Source organism: Vulpes vulpes, chromosome 12, assembly GCF_048418805.1.
Source record: "Vulpes vulpes isolate BD-2025 chromosome 12, VulVul3, whole genome shotgun sequence".
NCBI classification, from domain to species: Eukaryota; Metazoa; Chordata; class Mammalia; order Carnivora; family Canidae; genus Vulpes; species Vulpes vulpes.
Window position 1 is genome coordinate 165,501,590 of NC_132791.1, and position 17,959 is coordinate 165,519,548.

A 17,959-nucleotide genomic window follows, 5' to 3' on the forward strand; every position below is an offset into this window, starting at 1 on the left:
AAACATCTCTATTGCGTCCTTTTGGTTGGCCATACTTTTTGAAGTACCTGGTACCAGTGTTAGTAACACTTTTTCTATGTGGTACCTTAGTGGTAGGCAGTCACTGTTCCCAGGAAATGCATTTTGGCTTGTAACAGTTATCTGTAAAATGTATAATTAGTGATTTTTAGTGAAGTTTACTGAATTGTGAAACCAACACCCTTAATCCACTTTTAGAACATTTTGTCACCCCAGTAAGATCCCTCACACTTGTTAATAGTTAATTTCTGTTCCTGTCCTCAGCCCCAGAGAATCACTAGTCTATTTTCTGCCTCTATAGGTTTTTGGTTTTTAAAAAATATTTATTTACTTGTTTGTTTGTTTATTTATTTTTTAGAGAGTGGGGAGGGGCAGAGAGAGAGGGAGAGAGAATCTGAAGCAGACTCCACGCTGAGTGCGAACTCCACGTGGGGCTTGATCCCAGGACCGAGAATCACAACCAGAGCTGAAACCAAGAGTAACATGCGTAACCGACTGTGCCAGCCAGACGCCCCTGGGGGTTTGATTTTTTTTATAGTTAACTTTTAAAATAAAAATCTTTAAACACATTTAAAAGCAGCAGCACATTATCCAGTGTATAAAGCTTTGGGCTTGCATGTTGGCCAGGGGCTAGCATACTTTCTCTGTAAAGTGCCAGGTGGTAAATATTTTGGACTTTGTGGGCCATATATAGGTCTCTGTTGCAAGTACCCAACTTTGCCATTGAACCATGAAAATAGCCATAGATGGTTGGTGAAATGGTGAATGGGAGCCAGCTGGACTTTGTACAGAAACCAGAACTAGAGATCACAGCAAGTTTATGTTTTCAGCAGTCATGTTGATGGCTGATATTAAGGTACTTAATTTATGGGTGATATTTAATTAAGATGTAATGGTATTTGGGAAGATATTCAAGAATTTAGGTTATCCTGACAATTCAGAGAAATTAGGAGTTTAGGAGTACTCATGTAAGTACTAGGTTTTAGAGAGTCTGGGAATGGTAACCATGAGACAGGATTTGAGTTTTGTAGGGTCATGAATAAGCACTCATCAGCAAAAAATATAAAAGTGAGGGGATTTAGTACTTAAAATAAAACTTTAAAAATTTAAATGTGGATCTATTAGATTTAAATGGAAGATCTAAACACTTCTAGACCAGTAGGTGTGGGTTTGGTCCTGGTGGGCTTGGTTGTTACTATAAAAGTTGTCCTTCTAGCCAGCCATACTCCCTCCGTGTGATTTTTTTCATAATGTCTCTGAGTCTGACGTTTTTGTTTACTTTTTTACAAAATGGAAAAATTCCCTTCTCCAGTTATAAAGTGCTGTGTTCTGAGCAACCTTGAGGTGTTCACAGCAGAAATTGGCAATCCTGTGTTTACTCACCTTATAGAGAGTACCACCGGGGTGGGCTGTTGTGTCCTCTTACAGAATCCGGGGTGCCTGTCCCCAGAGAACAAGATTTTATTCACACACACACACACACACACACACACAAATTTATTTTGTTTTTTAAAGATTTTATTTATTCATGATAGACACACTGAGAGAGGCAGAGACACAAGCAGAGGGAGAAGCAGGCAGGGAGCCTGATGCAGGACTCGATCCCAGATCCCAGGATCACGACCTGAGCCAAAGGCAGACACTCAACCACTGAGCAACCCAGGTGTCCCAAGATATATATATAAGATATATATATATATAGACAGGGATTAAAAAAATAGTAATAAAGTCAAGGATTGCAGCATACATGTATGTGCTCCAGCCCTGTACCATGCCGCCTCTGCTCAGGGTTACTTCCTCCTCACTTACAGATGTGCTCCCCACTGCCATCACTCTTGCCCAGCACCCCACTGCTAGATCCCCTGGGGGTGGGTCTGGAGTAAACCACGGGAAACAGCATGTTAACTACAAGTGTAGTGACCCTTGCTTAGAGGATTACATACTAGGACTTGAGGTAGTCCCTGGCCCTTTCTTCTCCCACCCCTGCCTCACATCCTCTGAGATGCACACATCATGGAAGATGACAGCATGGATGTTCTCCCATGTGGTAGGTGCTCTTTGCAGGTGCTTCCTGTGGGAGTGCAGTGCTGACACACGTTTGCAAGGAAGCTTCAAATGAAAGGCTAAAGAGGAGTGAGATCTGGCTTGGACTCCCCCTGAACCTCTGGGGTTCATCAGCCTTCAGGATATTGCGCGACATTGCGCTTCTGGCCTACAGGCTTTATTTTTCTGTCCTCTGGCATTTGGATCTCAAGAGGACATTCAGAATATTACTAATAGTGAGGACCTTGCATAAGTCAGCTTCCACTTTTCTGACTAACGTCATGCAATAATTTCTGATTTATTTATTTATATATTAAAGATTTATTTATTCATGAGAGACAGAGAGGGGAGGGGGGCAGAGACATAGGCAGAGGGAGAAGCAGGCTTCTTGCAGGGAGCTCGATATGGGACTCGATCCCGGATCCTGGGATCATGCCCTGAGCCGAAGGCAGATGCTCAACCGCTAAGCCACCCAGGCGTCCCTGATTTCTGATTTATTTTGATTTATTTCTGCTATGTCATGTACTTTGGCCCTTGTGCATTAATGCTTGTTAGGTTTTAGGGCAGCTGGTTGTGTGCTATAGAATTGACACATGCTTTGGAATTTTCTCAGGCTCCTTTGGCACAGAATTATACTTTGGGTCGTTCAGATGTTCTTTTTCTTTCTGATGACTTTTATCTCTGAGATATATAAAGGAACTTTAAGAAGAAGGTGAAGTGATTAACTTGGTCACCTCTATCTTTTCCAATTTCTCTAAAAGTAAATTTCAAGTTTTCAATACTTATACATACCTGTATATATATGTGCACACATACGTGTACATTCATATGTTTATACATATGGCGGCAGGGGGGAGAGAGAATTTCAAACAGACTCTATGTCTAGCATTGAGCCTGACACAGGGCTCAATCTCAAGACCCTGAGATCATGACCTGAGCTGGTATCAAGAGTCAGAGGCTCAACCAGCGGAGCCACCTGGGTGCCCCATTCTACATCAGATTTCTTTTCTTTTTCTTTTTCTTTCTTTTCTTTTTTCTTTTTTCTCTTTTTTCTTTTCCTTTTCCTTTCCTTTATTCATGAGAGATACACACACACAGAGAGAGAGAGAGGCAGAGACACAGGCAGAGGGAGAAGCAGGCTCCATGCAGGGAGCCTGACTTGGGACTCCATCCTGGGTCTCCAGGATCACACCCTGGGCTGCAGGCGGCGCTAAACCGCTGCACCACCAGAGGTGCCTACATCAAATTTCTATAAAAATTCGTAAATTGACCTTATGGGTAACTTTACTGACTGACTCTCTTGCCCTCAGAGTAGAGCTCTTAATGTGTGCACCGCCTTCTGGTTCTTGAGCATCAACCTTCATCCTTTCTTAGAACCCCTGCTGTTTTCCCTTGGAGAAGAGAGAGAGCACAAGTTAGGATGACTTGTGACTCTTTCAGCACAAGAAGATGGTACTGTCTTCCTGTTCATCAGTGAATTACCAGTAAATTATGTAGAACTAATAACACAAAAATAAAAAGAAAGTGCTTCGTGGAGCTAAAAAATGGGTCTGACTCTTGGCCCTCTTGTGTTTGTGATTAAGTTTAAAAAAGGGATATGTAATGACGTTTTGGGGAATTTCTTAGTTTATGAAATTTTTAAAAAAGATTTTTATTTATGTGACAGAGAGCCAGAGAGGATAAGTAGGGGGAGGGGCAGGGAGAGAAGGAGAAGCAGGCTACCTGCTGTGAGGGGCTTGATCCCAGGACCCCTTGAACCCTAGTGGAAGGCAGATGCTTTACTGACTGAGACGCCTAGGTGCTCCAGTATTTGAATTTTAATGACTAAAAATAACTTATGGCATGTCCTTTAAGTGGAACTGGCTTCCAGAATTTTGGGGACATCTGAGCTGGACTAGGCTGGCTCAGTGCTCGGTCACGCTCTCAGTGAGGGATCGGAGCTAAGCACATGATAGATTCTTTGGGTGTGGGGTAAAAAGGAAAATAGGGATGAAGCCAGAATTGTTCCATTGTATTTCCAGCCATTTACTCTCCCTGTAACATGGAGGGAAATATGACACATTGGGCAGATGCATAAATGTTTACAAATCTTGAAGTCAGATACTCCACACAGAAATGGCTAGACCTCTATGAGAAATCCAAGGGAAAATAATGCACTTTACTAAATATGCAATGAAGACACGTTCCTGTGTCAAATGGGGAGTGCACCTGTGGTGGAGGGAGGCCCAGCTGGGGGCCAGGGGGACTGCACTCCTCAGTTTGGCTCTGCCCTGTCTGTGTCACTTGGAACAAGTCATCTGTCCCTCTGTTTCAGTTTGTGACTAACCTTGCTCAGGAGACAGTGCTTAAAAAGATACACATGCTCTTTACAAGGATGGAAGAATGCAACATGGTGTATGTGTATAATTGTAGATCACCAACCTTGTTTACACCGGCCCCATTATAGCTGCATTCTCTCCATTACTGTGTTTCTATTTTTGGATTTTCTCTTTCATTTGCTGATTTGAAATAGCAGAGAACATAACAAGCTAGTTTATCCCGGTTGATAGCTGCTAATAAGAAGTGAATGAAGGGACGGTGGGGCCAGCACACCGGGGCATTAGGTCGGGGAGAGTGGTGCTGCTCGTACTCAGACCATGCCAGAGATGGTGGGTGACGAGGCCTCTCAGCTGGGTGCTGTTTTTCTAGGACTGCTAGGCCAGCACTGTTTGACATTTATCTTTGCTTGCAAATGTTAAATTCTCTGAATGTGTGTATGGGTAAATATCTGCTTTTAATATGGGATACATGAATGTTACCTGAAAGGTATTTTTGTACTTACATATAAAGCTTATACATATATGTGTATGTGTGTGTGTGTATACATATATATATATATATATATAATATTTTATTTATTTATTTGAGAGAGTGACAGAGCAAGCATGAACAAGGTGGGGAGGATGGGCAGAGGGAGAGGCAGACTCCCCTCTGAGCAGGGAGCTGATGCAGGGCTAGATCCCAGGACCCTGGGATCATGACCTGAGCTGAAGGCAGATGCTTAACCACCTGAGCCACCCAGGCGCCCCTAAAGCTTATATTTTAAATTTCGATTTGTGCTTTGAGAGTTTTAGTAATACGACAGTAAGTTTTTTTTTTTTTTAAAGGATAATGGAAAGTTGTGTTCAGATGCCACAATAGGTTTGTTTAGGCCAAGACTTTGAATGTCTTGACAGGATTTGGAACCTATAGCGTGAATTCTGACAGATCATAGTGTTTTATAGAACACTAGCATTTGTATTAATTTAACTTATCCTTTCTATTCAAATTTTAAAATTTTTATTTATTTATTTATTTATTTATGATAGTCACAGAGAGATAGAGGGAGAGGCAGAGACACAGGCAGAGGGAGAAGCAGGCTCCATGCACCGGGAGCCCGACGTGGGATTCGATCCCGGGTCTCCAGGATCGCGCCCTGGGCCAAAGGCAGGCGCCAAACCGCTGCGCTACCCAGGGATCCCTCTATTCAAATTTTATTGTATTTTTTACTATTCAAATTTTAAAGAAAGTATTTGATTTTATTGTTGGACCATGTCTGGTTGTGGTTGATAATTTCTTTTCTTTTATTTCCTTTTTTTTTTTGAGTGAGCCAGCCATTGCATGCAGAGTCGGGGAGGGGCAGAGGGAAAGAGAATCACTAGCAGACTCCCCGCCTAGCACAGAGCCTGAGCCTGATTGGGGCGCAGTCCCATAACCCTGAGACCATGACCTGAGCCGAAATCAAGGGTTGGATGCTTAACCATCTGAGCCACTCAGGCGCCCCTGCGATTGAGTATTTCTGGAGACTTTCATCATCTTCTTCTTCTTTCTTCTTTCTTCTTCTTCTTTCTTCTTTCTTCTTTCTTCTTCTTCTTCTTCTTCTTCTTCTTCTTCTTCTTCTTTCTTCTTTCTTCTTTCTTCTTTTTTTCTTCTTCTTCTTCTTTCTCCTTCTTCTTCTTCTTCTTCCTTCTTCTTCCTCCTCCTTCTTCTTTCCTCCTCCTCCTTCTTCTTCTTCTAAGATTTTATTTATTTATTTGACACAGAGCGCAGGCAAGGGGAACGACAGGGGGGTGGGGAGAAGCAGGTCCCCAACTCAGCTGGGAGCCTGACGTGGGGCCCCATCCCAGGACCCTGGGATCATGACCTGAGCCTGAGGCAGATGCTTCACCAACTGAGCCACCCAGGTACCCCAGGAGACTTTCTTCTTTGTGTATTCTACCTAAATGTAGCCTTTTAAGCTCGGTTTCTGTGCCTGCTGCTTGCCAAGGTGAATGTGACAGGGTCATTCCCTCTGTCAGGCAGTGTCTAATACTGGTCAGGGAGTAGGCCTGTGCCATGAGCTTGTCCTGCACTCCCTTGGCAGGGTGTCATGCCCACTATGTGTCTGACCCTGTGCTTCGTTATTAGGGCCACCATGAGGAAAGGCAACAGTGCCTGGCCTGGAGATGCTGGGTACCTGGGTGTGGACACAGACTTGACACCAGACAGCCAGAAGCCCATTGGAAGGAATAGGAGATGTGCAGGACTGTAATAGGACTCCTAGCCTGGGGTTGAGCTGAGTCTTATAGGTGAGCGTGCACTTGCCACACTTGTGCACATGTGTGCTGTTGTGATTTGAATGGGCTGGGCATAGAGGCTTGTTGCTCTCCTAGTGTCAAGGTAGCTAGTGAAAGAATGTCCAACCTCCATTCTTCTCTGTATCTCTGTATCTTTCTGTGAGCTCTGCCGAGGTGGGGAGGTGGATGGGGCCAGGCATTCACCTGGAGGAAATAGGGAAGTGCTCATAGGGTTTGCTTCCAGGGAGGGGCTGAGGCACAGAACTTTGAGGGTGGAGCAAAATGGTGCATTTCAGGATAGTGTCTATATATGAAAGGTTCTCATTTTCATCATAGTGGTGTTAGGATAGGGAGCTTTTTATTTTTACTTAAACACATGAAGAATGTTTTTTCTTTTTTAAAGATTTTATTTATTTATTTGACAGAGAGCATAAGTAGGCAGAGAAGCAGTTTCCCCACTGAGCAGGGAGCCTGATCTGTGACTCAATCCCAGAACCCTGAGATGAACCTGAGCTGAAGGCAGACCTTTAACCAACTGAGCCACCCTGGTGCCCCTAAAGAATGCTATTCTGTTTAAAGAAAATATGGTATGTGTAGTGAGTACATGAGTATGGCAAAAACTTAGGAATATGGTACCCAGATGGGTGAATTGGGCAGTCATTGGCTGGGTGGGCTAGTGTAGAGCATAGAAGAGTGGGTCTTGCCAGTTCTTTTAATTTAAGGAAATGGAATAGAAAACACTGGTGTGTCACACATACTGTATGGAAATCCCGTCTCTGAATATTTTTGATTTGCTTGGGTGTGGTGTATCCTGATCAGGGTGTGAATTGTATTTCTCACCATGGATTGTGTTTAGAAAAGTATGAGAACTCCTGGCTCAAATGACCTTGAAGGGACTTTTCACCACATCAGATTCTATTTTGCTTAATTTTTTCAGCCACTGTTTATTGAATACCTAATTCATGCCAGGGCCTGGGCTAGGATGCTGGGTACAGAAGTAAACAAGACACTCAAGCCCTGCCCTTTAGGAACCTTTTGCCATAAATGAGAAAACAATTTTTATAAATCAGTTATTGCTGTCATTCCCATTGATTCCAAGAGGTATGGTATTTTACAGCTCTGAAGTGGAATGTCTGATGGATGCAGGCAGCAGTCCTAAGGAGTTAGAGCTCCTGGCCCTTGCATGGTCCTGGTCCTTGCTGTTCACACTGTTGTCAGCTTAGGTGAGTTATGTATGTTATTGGTACTAAAAATCTTAAGTGCAATTGATGTTCGAGCGTCTTTTGAAAAATTACACTGAGATTGAACCTTGAAATGGAAAGCTCTTGTGTGCACAGTGCTTGATTCCTGTCAGTGAGATACATGGTTGGCCCTGGTCAAATGAAGGCAGTTTTGTATTTCCTTTTTTTTTTTTTTTAAAGATTTATTTATTTATTTATGATAGTCACAGAGAGAGAGAGAGAGGCAGAGACACAGGCAGAGGGAGAAGCAGGCTCCATGCACCGGGAGCCCGACGTGGGATTCGATCCCAGATCTCCGGGATCGCGCCCTGGGCCAAAGGCAGGCGCCAAACCGCTGCGCCACCCAGGGATCCCATTCTTTTTTTTTTTTTTAATTTTAATTTTTATTTATTTATGATAGTCACACACACACACAGAGAGAGAGAGAGAGAGAGAGAGAGAGAGAGAGGCAGAGGCACAGGCAGAGGGAGAAGCAGGCTCCGTGTACCGGGAGCCCGACGTGGGATTCGATCCCGGGTCTCCAGGATCACGCCCTGGGCCAAAGGCAGGCACTAAACCGCTGCGCCACCCAGGGATCCCCGCAGTTCTGTATTTCTTGCAAAGCAACAACTGGTGCTTTATGGAGCCTAAGAAAGGATGATCCCTGTTAGCAAATGCATCTTTGCTTTATAACTGAAGAGTGCCTGTCACAGCTGGGACTGCCACCGAAGCAAGAGGAAATAGCCACTTCCTTCGGAATAGTTGATAGAAGCAGAGGCTCATGTGACCAGCTTTCACATGACATGGCACTGTCATGGGGGAATGGTAACATTTGTATGATAGATGAAGTGTTAGGTGATGTTAGACATGTCACAGAAGTGAACATAAGGCATATAAATAAAATCTTAAAAAAAAAAGGGGGGGGGGGCAGCCCCAGTGGCGCAGCGGTTTGGCGCCGCCTGCAGCCCAGGGTGTGATCCTGGATACCTGGGATCGAGTCCCACATCGGGCTCCCTGCGTGGAGCCTGCTTCTCCCTCTGCCTGTGTCTCTGCCTCTCTCTCTCTCTGTGTCTATGGATAAATAAATAAAATCTTTAAAAAAAAAAAAAGAAGTGAACATAAGGCAGTGATGGCCTAAGGAAAGAGTGATCACCTCAGCCCAGGGACAGTCCTCATGCATTATCAGGAAAGGGATTGCTGACATGGATTCTGTGGTGTGTATTAAGAGTTGATCACATGGACAGAATAGTGCCTAAGTGTGCAAGGGAACCAAGGGTTGAGCAGTGCAGGGAGAGGACAGTGTGGTTGACTGTTTAGGAGGTGGTAGGGGCTGCAGGGTGCCTCAGTGGGATGGTAGAGAGGCCAGAGAGCCAATTGCAGAATGATTGTCATAGTATGTACTGGTTGGTATGTAATAGGATGTTTTACATGTGAAGATGTACAACTTGTTTTGTGGTACAAGATGTAGAAAGGAGAGCCTGGCAGAGATGGCTGGTGAGGGTCCCACGGTGGCCGGGAGGTGGTGGGCTTTGTCAGGAGGGTTGGCCTTAGGAAGCATACAGTCCATGGAGTCCCAGGAAGGTGTGAGGTGAGCTCCACAGGTTAGCTGTGGAGGATGGCTGAGGGCCTGCATGCAGCTTGTTTAGGAGGAGGAAGAAGAGGCGGCACTTGTGACACAGGGTGGGGCATTACCTCAGAGTTGTAGAGAGTCCAGAAGGAACAGAGGCGTGAAGAGAGATTGTGAGGTTGCACGAATCTCCTGTGATTTGGCTCACCACCTTTGCTCGCACCATGGTCTGCAGCTCAGGTCCTGTTGTTGGCCTTCAGAAATGCTGGCTCAGCTAGCAACATGCAGGGGATCTCCTGGGAGTGAAGACCGGGGAGTTGGCAGACCTGCAGGTGGAGGGCCACCCAAGGATGCTATCTTAGTGCAGTACAGTGAGGGGAGCCACCACAAGGGTGGGAGGTGTGTTTGTTGGTGCTGGATGTATACAGGGACTGAAGGGGGAGGTTTGTGTCTGGATGGCTGGACACGCCCTTCATGTGGAGGTGGCACAGGCCGAGCCTGGGGGATAAGAGGGGTGACTCTTGCAGCGTCCTCATCAGTGGGGCCTGGACTGTGGGCTGGGCCTTGTGTTGAGTACTCCCATTCTTTGCTCCACGGAAGCCTAAACTGAGACCCAGCCCAGCAGGGAGAGGCTGCCATCCTTCCCATGGGTGCAGAGAGGGTGGCTTAGCCAGAGCTCCATGGCTGGTCAAAGGAAAGCCGTGGGCATGGGCAGCAGTCCCTGGACTCTGGAGTGGAGTCAGGGGGAAGTCGACTACGTGCAGGAAAGCAGGAAAGTGTTAGTGGGAAGGTGCTCAGTGGGTGCTGTTGGGGCAGGGAATGGAGTGCTTGGAGTGGCTTTACCTATGCCACGTTTTGAGGGATGTCCAGTGTATATACAGGGGTTCTGTCAGAAGAATTGCAGGATTTCACCTCTAAACTCTCACAGGCCTGGCAGCCAGAGCCTCATCTCTGTTTATGTTGTAAGCTTTTTCCTTCTTGTCAGTGCTCATGATTTTGTTCCAAGCTTTAGGAGTCTGTTCAGGGCTCTTGTGTTAGATGTTTCTAAATCCTACTAAGTGCTGTACTAGCCTCCATTAAGGCCTCCCAGTCGGAGAACTGGGCAAGGAGCGGGGTGCAGTGCTTGCCAGGGAGCGTCTGGGCAGCCGGGGATCCTCTGGTGTTTCCCCTCACCTCTCTGTCCTGTTCTTTGTAAACATACCTAGGAGCTGATCGTCGATTTCTTACATCCTGTGTGAAATGCAGTTAGAAAGAGGCTCTTTTGAAATTAGTATAAAATTGTAAAAGACATTGTTCCTTAAGGCAGTGGTTTTAAGTAGATCCTGTTCAGGAACCAAACAAAACTTTATATTCTCTTTGCTGTTTATTAGTTAAAGAACATATATGCTATGCTATACTTTTAAAAATCTCTTTCATTTTTAATCTTTTAAAAAATCCTTCTTTGCTTAAAAAAATAAACCTGTTCCCTGATTTTAGTCTAAAGGGTACTGGGATATCCCAATAAGAAGTCAGATGTAAGGCAGGGAGTTGTGTTGTCATGGTGGTTCTCTCCTGTGTACAGCAGCTGAAACAGCCTGACAGTTTGAAGGAGGTAGGGGATTATTGGTTGGGGGCACTGGTTCCAGACGGGGTTGGGGGATTAGGGTCTGAGGCCGATAGTGGCGTCCTTGAAGGTAGGAGGTGGCTTCCAGAGGCAGCATCTAGGACTCCATGGACATGGTCTCTGAGTTTCCTCAGAGGGCACAGAGGCTGCCTGGATTTGCTGTCATTGATAGGACTTGAGCTACAATCTCGCTCTATTGGAGTCCTCCTCTGCTCTGCTGGCCGCTTCCCCTGGTGACAATACTTGTTATTCTTTTTGGCTTTTCCTGGCTGGAGGAAGAGAATCTGGCAGCATCTGTATAGTGCCTTTTCCTACTTCCGGTCCAGTTGGGTCATTGCATGGCCTTGTGTTCTCCCAAAGAGGTTCTTGCCGCTCTGTGTCAGAGGACATGTGTCTTGGGTGGTGGTCTACGTCAGTTTGCACTCTGAGTCTAGTTGTGGGTGCTGCAGATGCATCTGTAGGCTTGCCTGTCCTTCCTGTTGTGAGAAGCAGTCATGAACCTGCCGCTCATATGGCCGGGAGGTTGCAGAGCAAGACTGTGTCTGGGTCTCCTTATCTGCTGAGGAAGCTGGGCATTGAATGGTGGAATCTCCCATGTGGAGGTGCTGTGAAGGTTCATTGAGGTCAGATTGGTAAAGCACTTCGCACCTGCCTATCACAGGGCTAGCTCTGTGTTTGTGTTACAACAGCTCTGCTGCCTTCTCGCAGTGCCGCATCCAAATAGCCTGTTTGCCTCTTACACAAGCCGCACAGATAAGGCCTGGGAAGGAATCAGCCCATGACTGTTGCCTCCCCTGAGCTGGGCCTGCTGTGGGGAGATACAGGGCTTCAGTAAGTGCATGCCTGTGCACCCATGCCTTGTCCTTTCCCTGGGAGGCCAGCGGGACTAGGTGCTTGTTGCATGGTAGATGCCATATGACTTGAGTGGCTCAGGGTCCAGCAGTGCTGTGGTGCTGTGTGTGTCCCCGTCAGCCCTGGGACCTTGCCCTCTGTGGGCTCCTTTGCTTCTGAAGATTCTGAGAGGCTCTCTGTAGGCCAGTCGCTGATGCGCTTCATGAAGACAGCACAGAATAGAGTCTGTTGATTGGCTCTTCATAATTGATTTCTATTTGTAAGAGTTTTGTTTTTTTAAAAGATTTTATTTATTTATTCATGAGAGAGAGAGAGGCAGAGGGAGAAAGAAGCAGGCTCCATGCAGGGAGCCCGACATGGGACTCTATCCCCGGTCTCCAGGATCATGCCCTGGGCTGAAGGTGGCGCTAGACCCCTGAGCCACCCAGGCTGCCCTGTTTGTAAGTTTTAAAGTAATCTTACATACAAATAAATCCCCGAAGTGGTCCATAATAGTTTCATTTTTACTGGCCTCATTTTATTTTTCCTGCTTTTGGGAGAAGAAGCAGTGGCTATAGTGTGCTTGCCAAGACCATTTGGCTCTTCTGCTGCTCTTGGTCGAAAACAGATTTTAGGTGCAGTGCAGGGATGGGCAGGTATTGTGGAAAGGTCTGGGCCTCTGTGGTCCGTGAAGCTGCTGATTCTGACAGCAGATCCCAGCCTGCACCCCTCCCCAAAACAGGTCCTCTGAAGAAAGAATATATTCAGGTTCAGCTGCTTTGCTCAGCAAAGGTCTTTCATGCACTTGAGCATACTCTGGCTGTGAAACTTATTTTCTTATTGATAAATTCTTTTGCTCACAGCATTTTCTTTTTTTTTAATTTAAATTCAGTTTGCCAACATACGGTATTACATTCAGGGCTCATTTCATTGTGTGCCCTCTTTAATGCCCATCACCTAGGCTCACTGCTGATGTGGAAGTTTTCAGAACAGTTTGTTGCACAGCAATATTTATCATCCTGAGTCTTTTTACTACTGTATGCAGGAGCACAAAAATTATGTAACTATTTTAGTAAAACATCCACGTGTTATTACCAATTAAAGATATTTACATATTTATGTATTTACTTAATTTTTTAGCAAAAGGGGCTTGGGGGAGGTGCAGAGGGGGAGGGAAGAAAATCTTAAGCAGGCTCCATGCCCAGCATGGAGCCAGAAGTGGGGCTCGATCTCATAACTCTGAGATCATGACCTGAGCTGAAATTGAATTGGAAGCTCAATTGACTGAGCCACCCAGGCCACCCCTATTGGATAAATATTTAAAATTTCCATCAACTTCTGTCCCACCCTTGATAGGTTTGAATGTTTTACTAAAACTTTGTGGTTGATCCTCAGATGTATCACCCTGTCCAGCTTGACAGGGTGCTTTGTCATTGCACATTTCTCTTACAGGGTGGTTACACATTGGCACAGTTCTGTTCACACTCTCAGAGTGGGTTCACTCTACTCGTTTGGGCCCTTGGGGGCATCCCTCAGCACAGGTGCAGACTTACTTCTTAACGTGTCTGGGTAATAGGTCTTTGCTCTTTTCCCCTCAATTCATTCCATTTGTGTATCTTCGCATGTAAAAAGGAATGTTCCCCATAAGCACTCTCCCTAATAAATTTATTTATTTCTCTTGCTTGCAAAACCTGGTTGAAAGTGCTTACCAGGCTGGTAGCCTCTGGGTGGGGAGGGTATTGCTTAAAGAATTTTCCATGTGAGGTAGGGAGGGTGTGTGGCAGGCATTCTTCCACACCTGTGTGTTGACTCTCACACAGGGTGGTGCTAGGGGAGGGGTGTTTGTGTGTTTTTCACCTCCTCACTGGCTGCAGGGCACCTGATGCCCTGGAATACAGGTACCTGTCTGTCTTTGCTGAGTCAGAACAGGTCTCATTTCAAATATTTCATGTTTGACACATTTCCTGGCTAGAGGAAACATTCATATTTGTCTTTCTAATGAAAGAGACAGAGAGACTGGATGTTGTGGTGAAGTGCTCCATAACAGTGGCAGCGACAGTAACAGCCAGTTGGAAGGAGTGCTGGTTACAGCTGGAGGCTGTCCAGAACAGCGGCCTGGGGGGCTGGATGGTAGGGGTGGGGCATGTGGAGGCTGCTGGAAGCAGCTCACGGATGTCTTGCTGTGAGCATTCCTGTTGTATTGGGAACCAGCCTGGATGTTTGTGCACATCTCCTCCTTGAGACACTTGCACACTTGTCTAGGAAGTGAGTCTTAGACATGTTAAAATATTCCTGAAAGACACAGGCCAGCTAGGTAAAAAATTGATTTGTTTTGGCTTAGAACTTAAAGGAATTGAGAGACAAAGATGGAAACAGACAAAAGCAATATGTCTGGATAAGCTGTTTCTAGAGAGAAGGTGACGGAATTTTCTTTACTTGGGATCACTTTCGAGCAAAACTCTGGGGAAATGAAGAATCTTAATCTCTTGTTAATAGGCAGCTTTTTTTTTTTTTAATAGGCAGCTTTTTGAGACAGAGCTTCCCAAGTGTGACCTAGATAGGTACGACTTCATCACATCCCAAAACATGTTTTTTAATTATGTTTTAAACGGTGTAGAAGATAGTGTAGAATACCGGGTGCAAGTTCTTGGTGAGGAGGGTATAGACATCACCTGGTGTGTTTCCCAAGGTGCCACACCTGTGGGTGTCACCCCTGCCTTTGCTGGGCTTTCTCCCTCCCCTCGTGTGTTAATGCTGGTTTGGCTCCTGTCCTTGGTGATTCCTGCACTCATTGTACGCACCAAGGACTCTTTAGACCTGTCCGACTCTCCACATGGTGGTGAGTTAATGTTTCTTACTTTGAGGAAGTATATTTCTAGGATCTTGGTCACAACTGATCTTGATTTTGCTTCCAGTGCAAGACTTTTTACCTTTTAGACCCTTAATTTTTAGTTGTTTAACTAGAATAGATTGTTTTGAAATCTGCCAACAAATGTACTGTCAGGCTCAGATCTTGGATGACTTGAGGAAAGGTTTTTACAAAGAACCCAGGAAGGCAGCTTTCTGTGAGTGGCTATAATTGGCTGGTGCCGCTGTGGGTCACTATGGCAACACTAGGTTATGAAGATTGCAGCATGAGGCCTGTGTTTAATTATGCAGGGTAGGTTTAATTTTTTCAATTCAAGTTTGTACATCTTTGACTTTTTTTTTTGAAATTGAATTTTTTTTTTTTTTTTTTTTTACTGCATTTGTAATTGGATGGCAGAATATATTCTGCCCTTAGATTTGCAGGGTCTGAAAAAAAAAGTCTGTGTAATATAGTCTGTTTTGAGAATTTATTTAGTCTCTTCAGAATGAAAATTCATTTAAATATTTTAGGGCGTTCCCCCCCTCCCCCCGGAGCTTTAGCACATACATAGTGTAGGAAACTTAATTATTTTAACTGTGATCTAAAATAAACTCTTCTCCTTTTGCTTCAACATACATAGGCATACCAAGATGCCTACAGTACACACATTACAACACAGTCGCAAGTGTGCCTATTATTGGGTCATATGGATTTCTTCTCTGTTCTGGCCTGACTGGCTGGGTGCAGTTCTCAGCTCTTGGAGGAGGTTGTCCCCTTGTTCTGCCCCCTGCTGAATGGGGCCAGGACAGTGTCTGTAGCCCTCTTGGGGGCTGTGCCCACATGGCTGGGGCGGAGACTTTTTTTGGCCCTTAGTTAGTACTTGGCATTGTCTGGTGGCTCTCTTGTCGTGGCTCTACTGTTATATTTACTCCACCCCTGTGGGAACGCTGACATTTTATACGAATGTATTTGTAAGATGTTCATTGTTCAGTAACAGCACGCTGAATTCTTCGCAGGAAGCCTGTTGGTTTGAATCATTGCATTGTCTGTCCCCTTGAAGAACAGAGAGTAAAAAGAGGCAGGGAGAATGGTGTGGGACCCAATGCTAGAAGTGAGGGAGACTGTTGTAGACCTTGCCCATGGCATACAGTCCTTCCCTCTGCAGTCTCCTCATGAGAGTAAAGTCATGGATCATGGAGTTAAAATGGTAACTGTGGCTCAGCTCCCAGACTGAGGAGAAACAAAATGCCATCTGATGTGGGTAGTGTGTTCAGAAAGCTGTGTATGGAGTGCAGTGGAGCCTTCCTTTCTGGAGGCTGGCCATCCAGTCTAGACCCTAAAAGAGTTCTGTTTGTTAGCATTTAGCTCGCAGCCAGGTCCATATGTGATCATTTAGAATGGAAACATTTTACAGGGGTCTAAGGTTTACAGAGATTTGTTTGGAACACCTTTGGTGTTGCCTGTGAACTGTGTAGGTACAGAATATAACAGGCATTTCTTTGTTGACTGTGAGGTTATATTCACAGTCTTTGTTGCTTGCTGAGGCTGTTCCCTGTATTTTTCAGTTTCATCTTAAATATCACGTTGTATTTTCCATTAATTTTTCATGCATATGCCTAAATCCCTGTTTTACATGGAGAACTTTGTTACTTGCTTCCCCCCCCCCCCCCCCCAATTTGGTGCAGTTTTTAGGCCATGTTTGATTTTATCCCCTTAGAAGTAAAACTATTAACTGAATGTTGCTGGGTTTTAAGTTTATATATACAGGCATGCTTTGTCTATTGTAGTTGGAGATACTGTGTTTGGTAGAAATTGAAGGTTTTGGCTAACCTGTGTAGAGCATGTCTACCAGTGCCATTTAAAAAATTTTTTTTCCTTTTCCTTTTCCTTTTCCCTTTTCCCTTTTCCCTTTTCCCTTTTCCCTTTCCCTTTCCCTTTTCCTTTTCCTTTTCCTTTTCTTCCTAGATTTTATTCATTTATTCATCAGAGACATAGGCAGAGGGAGAGGCAGTGTCCCAGAGGAGCCTGATGCGAGACTATCCCAGGACCCCAGGATCCCACCCTGAGCTGAAGGCAGATGCTCAACCACTGAGCCACTCAGGCTCCCCCTTCCTTTCAAAGATTTTATTTGAGAGAGTGAGCGAGAGAGTAGGAGCAGAGGGAGGGGCAATAGAGGAGAAGCAGACTCCCCCCCCCCCCACCATGTTTCTAACAGCATTTGCCCACTTGTGTCTCTGTCACATTTTGATAATTTTTGCAATATTTCAAACTTTTTCATGTTTTTTTCTTGTGGTGATCTGTGATCAGTGGTCTTTGATCTTACTGTTGTGATTGTTTTGGGATGCCAGAAACCGTACCCATAAAAGTTGGTGAACTTAATTGATAAATGCTGTGTGTGTTCTGACATCTCCACCAACCCACCTGTCCCCCATCTCTCTCCCTCTCCTTAGGCATTCTTATTTCCTGAGACACAACAATATTGAAATTAGCCCAGTTAATAGCTACAATGGCCCCTAAGGGTTTAAGTGAGAGGAAGAATCTCCTATGTCTCACTTTGGATAAAAAGCTAGAAATGACTAAGCCTAGTTAGAAAGGCATGTCAAAAGACAAGATGGGTCAAAAACAGCTTTTTGCACCAAACAGTTAAGTGTTGAATGCAAAGTAGAAGTTCCTGAAGGAAATTAAAATTGCCACTCTGGTGAACACACAAATGATAGGAAAGCAAAACAGCCTTATTGCTGATAGGAGAACGTTTTAGTGGTCTGGATAAAAGCTTGAATCAGCCACTACATTCCCATAAGGTAGAGCCTAGTCCAGGGCAAGGCCCTGACTCTTGGGTTCCCTGAAGGTGGAGGGAGGCGAGGAAGTTGCAGATGGAGGTAAAGTTTAAACCTAGGAGAGGCTGGTTCATGAAGTCTAAGGAAAGAAGCTGTCTCTGTAACATAAAAGCACATGGTGATGTAGAAGAAAGTGCATGTGCCGATGTAGAAGTTACAGCAAGTGATGTAGAAGATCCTGGGGAACATCTCTGTAACAAAAGTGCACGGTGATGTAGAAAGTGCTGATGTAGAAGCTTCAGCAAGTGGTATAGAAGATTCTGGGGGAGATCATTGCTGAAGGTGGCTACACTGAACAGATTTCCACAGTTGACAAAATAGCCTTCTTTGGAAGAAGATGCTATCTAGGACTGTCACAGCTAGAGGGGAGGTCAGTGCCTGGTTTCCGAGCTTCAGAGGACAAGCTGACTTTCTTGTG

General features: G+C 45.0%; 1 protein-coding gene across 12 annotated transcripts in view; it reads left to right on the plus strand.

The window, feature by feature from the left end:
- Positions 1 to 17,959, plus strand: part of ANKRD11 (ankyrin repeat domain containing 11) — a 191,476-nt gene that overhangs the window by 41,922 nt on the left and 131,595 nt on the right. Inside the window, exon 1 of one of the 12 annotated variants that reach the window (XM_072731318.1) lies at positions 7,752 to 7,858. The exons of the other annotated variants lie outside the window; for them this stretch is intronic. The gene's annotated coding sequence lies outside the window, so the exon portion shown is untranslated. Of the gene's footprint in view, positions 1 to 7,751; positions 7,859 to 17,959 lie in introns of those variants that run through there. 12 annotated transcript variants of the gene reach the window in all.